At 41.9% G+C, this 6734-nt stretch overlaps 1 protein-coding gene across 2 annotated transcripts in view; it reads left to right on the top strand.

The window, feature by feature from the left end:
• Positions 1-593: 593 nt before the first annotated feature.
• LOC110489349 (regulating synaptic membrane exocytosis protein 2) overlaps positions 594-6734 on the top strand; it is a 263080-nt gene continuing 256939 nt past the window's right edge. For both annotated transcript variants that reach the window (XM_090228498.1, XM_090228499.1), the window contains exon 1: positions 594-1342. The gene's annotated coding sequence lies outside the window, so the exon portion shown is untranslated. The remainder of the gene's footprint in view (positions 1343-6734) is intronic.

Raw genomic sequence — 6734 nt, 5'->3', positions numbered from 1 at the left:
CTATAGTACAGTAGACAAGACAAGGCTCTAACCCTATAGTACAGTAGACAAGACAAGGCTCTAACCCTACAGTACAGTAGACAAGACAAGGCTCTAACCCTACAGTACAATAGACAAGACAAGGCTCTAACACTACAGTACAATAGACAAGACAATGCTCTAACCCTACAGTACAGTACAATAGACAAGACAAGGCTCTAACCCTATAGTACAGTAGACAAGACAAGGCTCTAACCCTACAGTACAGTAGGCAAGACAAGGCTCTAACCCTACAGTACAATAGACAAGACAAGGCTCTAACACTAGAGTACAATAGACAAGACAATGCCCTAACCCTACAGTACAATAGACAAGACAAGGCTCTAACCCTACAGTACAGTAGACAGGACAAAGCTCTAACACTACAGTACAATAGACAAGACAAGGCTCTAACCCTACAGTACAGTAGACAAGACAAGGCTCTAACCCTACAGTACAATAGACAAGACAAGGCTCTAACCCTACAGTTTCAGTAGACAAGACAAGGAACTCAATATCTAACTCTGACCAGCTTAAGTCGTCATCAGATGTCGTTGGGCAAATGCCATCTGAACAGAGCTTAACTGGAAGTGATTGGTGGTGAGCCGACTAACTCCCTCCTTCTTTCCTGAGGAGACAGCAGTCCGACAACCCTTGAGAGAGGTTGTAGCGGATACCACTGCTTACTGAGTTAACACAAGGAAAATGGTGGTGAATGGCTTTCTCAGACCTATGGAATACTGATTTTTCTTTTGGTTAGGCTCTGGCATTGAAGATAAATCATCATTATGAGACATAAGGAACCTCTGCATCGCTTGGCTATTGGTTGGCTCTGGAATTCCTGATTTGGAATTCATTTGGATTAACTACGCGGGATCATTGCAATTTGAAACCAAAATCCAGACTTCTTGGTGTGCTTGGGCTCCTTCCCACGACCTGTTGACTTGGTTCTTCTCTGAAACCCTGTGGATATTATACATAATAGAGACCAGGAGGAGAGACAGAGAGACAGAGAGAAAGAGAAAGAGAAAGAGAAAGAGAAAGAGAAAGAGAGGCACAGAGAGAGAGCGAGAGAGAGAGAGAGAGAGAGAGAGAGAGAGGTCAGGCCTGACAGGCAGCAGTCTAAGGGAAACTTCCTGTAGTTCTGTGGCAGAGTGTTTGAGCCGGTTTACCAGAATAAATAATTACTGTATGTTATTATAAGGCATGAACTCCCTTTCAAAGAGCACAAAGAGCAGGGGGAAGCAGCGACAGCGTTCTGCAGGAGACGGTGTTGAAGCGGCCCTATATTGCCCCCTCCATGGGGTACGGCTCAGCCATCTCTGTGAGTATTGGGGGACAGAAAGAGGAGGTTTCTGTGTGTTCTCTCTGTATGTGTGTAGATTTGATGTTCCGCTGTGTCGTTCTCCCTAGTTTGGCTGTTGGACAGTAAAGCAGCTTTGGGAAAGTCCAACTGGCCAGGCCGGGTGTTAAAGGGGCGGAGCAACAAAGACGGATTATAGACCACACTGGGAGGACGCTGTGGAAATTAGTTTTTTATTTGTAATTTTATTTAATTAGGCAAGTCAGTTAAGAACAAATTCTTATTTACAACGGCGGCCTACCAAAAGGCAAAAGGCCTCCTGCGGGGAACGGGGGCTGGGATTAAAAATACATTTAATAAAAATATAGGACAAAAAAATACATCATGACAAGAGAGACAACACAACACTACATAAAGAGAGACCTAAGACAACAACATAGCATGGCAGCAACACATGACAACACAGCATGGTAGCAACACAACATGACATCATGGTAGCAACACAACATGACAACATGGTAGCAAAACAACATAACTACAACATGGTAGCAACACAACATAACTACAACATGGTAGCAACACAGCATGGTAGCGACAAAACATGACATCATGGTAGCAACACAACATGACAACATGGTAGCAAAACAACATAACTACAACATGGTAGCAACACAACATAACTACAACATGGTAGCAACACAGCATGGTAGCGACAAAACATGACATCATGGTAGCAACACAACATGACAACATGGTAGCAACACAACAGGACAACAACATGGTAGTAACACAACAGGACAACAATATGATAGCAACACAACATGACAACAACATGGTAGCAACACAGCATGGTAGCAACACAACATGACAACAACATGGTAGCAACACAGCATGGTAGCAACACAACATGACAACATGGTAGCAAAACAACATAACTACAACATGGTAGCAACACAACATAACTACAACATGGTAACAACACAGCATGGTAGCAACACAACATGACATCATGGTAGCAACACAACATGACAACATGGTAGCAACACAGCATGGTAGCAACACAACAGGACAACAACATGGTAGCAACACAACAGGACAACAATATGGTAGCAACACAACATGACAACAACATGGTAGCAACACAACAAGACAACAACATGGTATCAACACAACAGGACAACAACATGGTAGCAACATAACATGGCAGCAGCACAGGGTACAAACATTATTGGGCACAGGGTTAGGCAAAAACAGGCCCAGGACCACTCACTACAGGGTAAGGCCCACACAGGCCCAGGACCACTCACTACAGGGTAAGGCCCACACAGGCCCAGGACCACTCACTACAGGGTATGGCCCACACAGGCCCAGGACCACTCACTACAGGGTTAGGCCCACACAGGCCCAGGACCACTCACTACAGGGTTAGGCCCACACAGGCCCAGGACCACTCACTACAGGGTATGGCCCACACAGGCCCAGGACCACTCACTACAGGGTTAGGCCCACACAGGCCCAGGACCACTCACTACAGGGTTAGGCCCACACAGGCCCAGGACCACTCACTACAGGGTTAGGCCCACACAGGCCCAGGACCACTCACTACCTCATTTTAAAGGGGTAATGTTGATTAATGTGTTTATATTGAGTAGACATACCTGTCAGGATTTGTCACATTTGACAAAAACTTCCTGTATGTCAACAGACTTGACATACTTGGTTGATGGACATACACATATATACAGAGGTATGTGGACACCCCTTCATACACTATATATACAGAAGTATGTGGACACCCATTCATACACTATATATTCAGAAGTTTGTTGACACCCCTTCATACACTATATATACAGAGGTATGTGGACACCCATTCATACACTACATATACAGAAGTATGTGGACACCCCTTCATACACTATATATACAGAAGTATGTGGACACCCATTCATACACTATATATTCAGAAGTTTGTTGACACCCCTTCATACACTATATATACAGAGGTATGTGGACACCCCTTCATACACTATATATACAGAAGTATGTGGACACCCATTCATACACTATATATTCAGAAGTTTGTTGACACCCCTTCATACACTATATATACAGAGGTATGTGGACACCCCTTCATACACTACATATACAGAAGTATGTGGACACCCCTTCATACACTATATATACAGAAGTATGTGGACACCCATTCATACACTATATATTCAGAAGTTTGTTGACACCCCTTCATACACTATATATACAGAGGTATGTGGACACCCCTTCATACACAACATATACAGAAGTATGTGGACACCCCTTCATACACTATATATACAGAAGTATGTGGACACCCCTTCATACACTATATATACAGAAGTATGTGGACACCCCTTCATACACTATATATACAGAAGTATGTGGACACCCCTTCATACACTATATATGCAAATGTGTGTGGACACCCCTTCAAATGACTGGATTCAGCTATTTCAGCCACACCCCTTTCTGACAGATGTATAAATTCGACCACACAGCCATGCAATCTCCATAGACAAACATTGGCAGTAGAATGGCCTTACTGAAGAGCTCAGTGACTTTCAATGTGGCAGCGTCATAGGATACCACATTTCCAACAAGTCAGTTCTTAAAATATCTGCCCTGCTGGAGGTGCCTCGGTCAACTGTGAGTGCTGTTATTGTGAAGTAAGAAAGTCTAGGAGCAACAACGGCTCAGCCGCGAAGTGGTAGACCACAAAAGCTCACAGAACGGGACTTGCTAAATGCTAAAGTGTGTAGCGTGTAAAAATCGTCTGTCCTCGGTTGCAACACTCACTATTGAGTACTAAGCTGTCTCTGGAAGCAATGTCAGCACAATAATTGTTTGTCGGGAGCTCATAAAATGGGTTTCCATGGCCAAGCTGCCGCACACAAGCCTAAGATCACCACGCACAATGCTAAAGCATTGGCTGGAGTGTTGTGAAGCTCACCGCCATTGGACCTAACTAATGCTCGTGGCTGAATGGAAGCAAGTCCCTGCAACAATGTTCCAACATCTAGTGGAAAGCTTTCCCACGAGAGTGAAGGCTGTTATAGCAGCAAAGGGAGGACCGATTAATGACCATGATTTTGGAATGAGATGTTCGACAACCAGGTGTCCAGATACTTTTGGCAATATAGTGTAAGAGTAATTGAGGCAATTTATGATGAGATTAGGTTGAGTATTGATGTTCAGTGGTAGCAGCTGATGTTTCAAGATGTAGGATGGTTGTTTGAGGGTATATTTCTATACTCCGTGCTTTTCTGGATCTAAAGTCTAGTGGTGGATATTAAAGTATGGTGGTGGATATTGAAGTGTAGTGGTGGATATTGAAGTGTAGTGGTGGATATTGAAGTATAGTGGTGGATATTGAAGTGTAGTGGTGGATATTGAAGTGTAGTGGTGAATATTTAAGTGTAGTTGAAAATATTGAAGTGTAGTGGTGGATATTGAAGTGTAGTTGAAAATATTGAAGTGTAGTGGTGGATATTGAAGTATAGTGGTGGATATTGAAGTGTAGTGGTGGATTTTTAAGTGTAGTGGTGGATATTGAAGTGTAGTGGTGGATATTGAAGTGTAGTTGAAAATATTGAAGTGTAGTGTTGGATATTCAGGTATAGTGGTGGATATTAAAGTATAGTGGTGGATATTGAAGTGTAGTGGTGGATATTGAAGTGTAGTTGAAAATATTGAAGTGTAGTGGTGGATATTGAAGTGTAGTTGAAAATATTGAAGTGTAGTGGTGGATATTGAAGTGTAGTTGAAAATATTGAAGTGTAGTGGTGGATATTGAAGTATAGTGGTGGATATTGAAGTGTAGTGGTGGATATTTAAGTGTGGTAGGGATATTGAAGTGTAGTGGTGGATATTGAAGTGTAGTTGAACATATTGAAGTGTAGTGTTGGATATTCAGGTATAGTGGTGGATATTAAAGTATAGTGGTGGATATTGAAGTGTAGTGGTGGATATTGAAGTGTAGTGGTGGATATGGAAGTGTAGTAGTGGATATTGAAGTGTAGCGGTGGATATTCAGGTATCGTGGTGGATATTCAGGTATAGTGGTGGATATTGAAGTGTAGTAGTGGATATTGAAATATAGTGTGGGATATTAAAGTATAGTGGTGGATATTGAAGTGTAGTTGAAAATACTGAACTGTAGTGGTGGATATTGAAGTGTAGTTGAACATTTTGAAATATAGTGGTGGATATTGAAGTGTAGTTGTGGATATTGAAGTGTAGTTGAAAATATTGAAGTGTAGTGGTGGATACTGAAGTGTAGTGGTGGATATTGAAGTGTAGTGGTGGATATTGAAGTGTAGTTGAAAATATTGAAGTGTAGTGTTGGATACTGAAGTGTAGTGGTGGATATTGAAGTGTAGTGGTGGATACTGAAGTGTAGTGGTGGATATTGAAGTGTAGTGATGGATATTCAGGTATAGTGGTGGATATTCCGGTATAGTGGTGGATATTCAGGTATGGTGATGGATATTGAAGTGTAGTGGTGGATATTGAAGTGTAGTGGTGGATATTGAAGTGTAGTGGTGGATATTGAAGTGTAATGGTTGATATTCAGGTATAGTGTTGGATATTCAGGTATAGTGGTGGATATTCAGGTATAGTGATGGATATTGAAGTGTAGTGGTGGATATTAAAGTGTAGTGGTGGATATTGAAGTATTGTGGTGGATATTAAAGTGTAGTGCTGGATATTAAAGTGTAGTTGAAAAATGGAATTTTAGTGGTGGATATTGAAGTATAGTGTTGAAGTAAATTACCAATCTGTTCTTCCTACTATCACGGCCACCTAATCATCCCCAGTTTCCATTTTCCTTCCCCTCCCCTGTGTTCCCGAGGTCGTTGCTGTAATTGAGAATGTTTTCTCAGTCAATTTACCTGGTGAAATAGGGTTCAAAATAAAATAAAATAATCTCTATGAAGCAGGTGTTTGGACTATATAGTCACAGATGTTGTTAAACCCAAGACGTAGTCAAGGGCAGGCAAACCATGCCAAATATATCCTCCAAACACCGGCTTCGAAGGCATTATTACTTTTGTACAACGGGTTACCAACATATTCAAATAATGATTGACGTATTTTCATTGAAAACGTTGTTTTGATGAATTTATTCATTCTTTCCACGAGATATTGTCCCAACACAACCTAGGGATGCTACCCAAGCCGGGTGGTTGTACATTCTATCAGTTAGGTTACCAGAGATGCGACCAGGATGGCGTGAAGAGTGAAAAGTTAGGCCTAGCTAGTGAACCAGGTTGGTGTAGTTCTCGGCCTAGCTTGTGAAACAGGTTGGTGTGGAAAGTTAGACCTAGCTAATGAAACAGGTTGGTTTAGGAAGTTAGACCTAGCTAATGAAACAAGT

This window comes from Oncorhynchus mykiss, chromosome 30 (genome assembly GCF_057628025.1).
Source record: "Oncorhynchus mykiss isolate SJ-2025 chromosome 30, ASM5762802v1, whole genome shotgun sequence".
Classification (NCBI taxonomy): Eukaryota; Metazoa; Chordata; class Actinopteri; order Salmoniformes; family Salmonidae; genus Oncorhynchus; species Oncorhynchus mykiss.
This window is presented reverse-complemented; position numbering and strand designations above follow the sequence as displayed.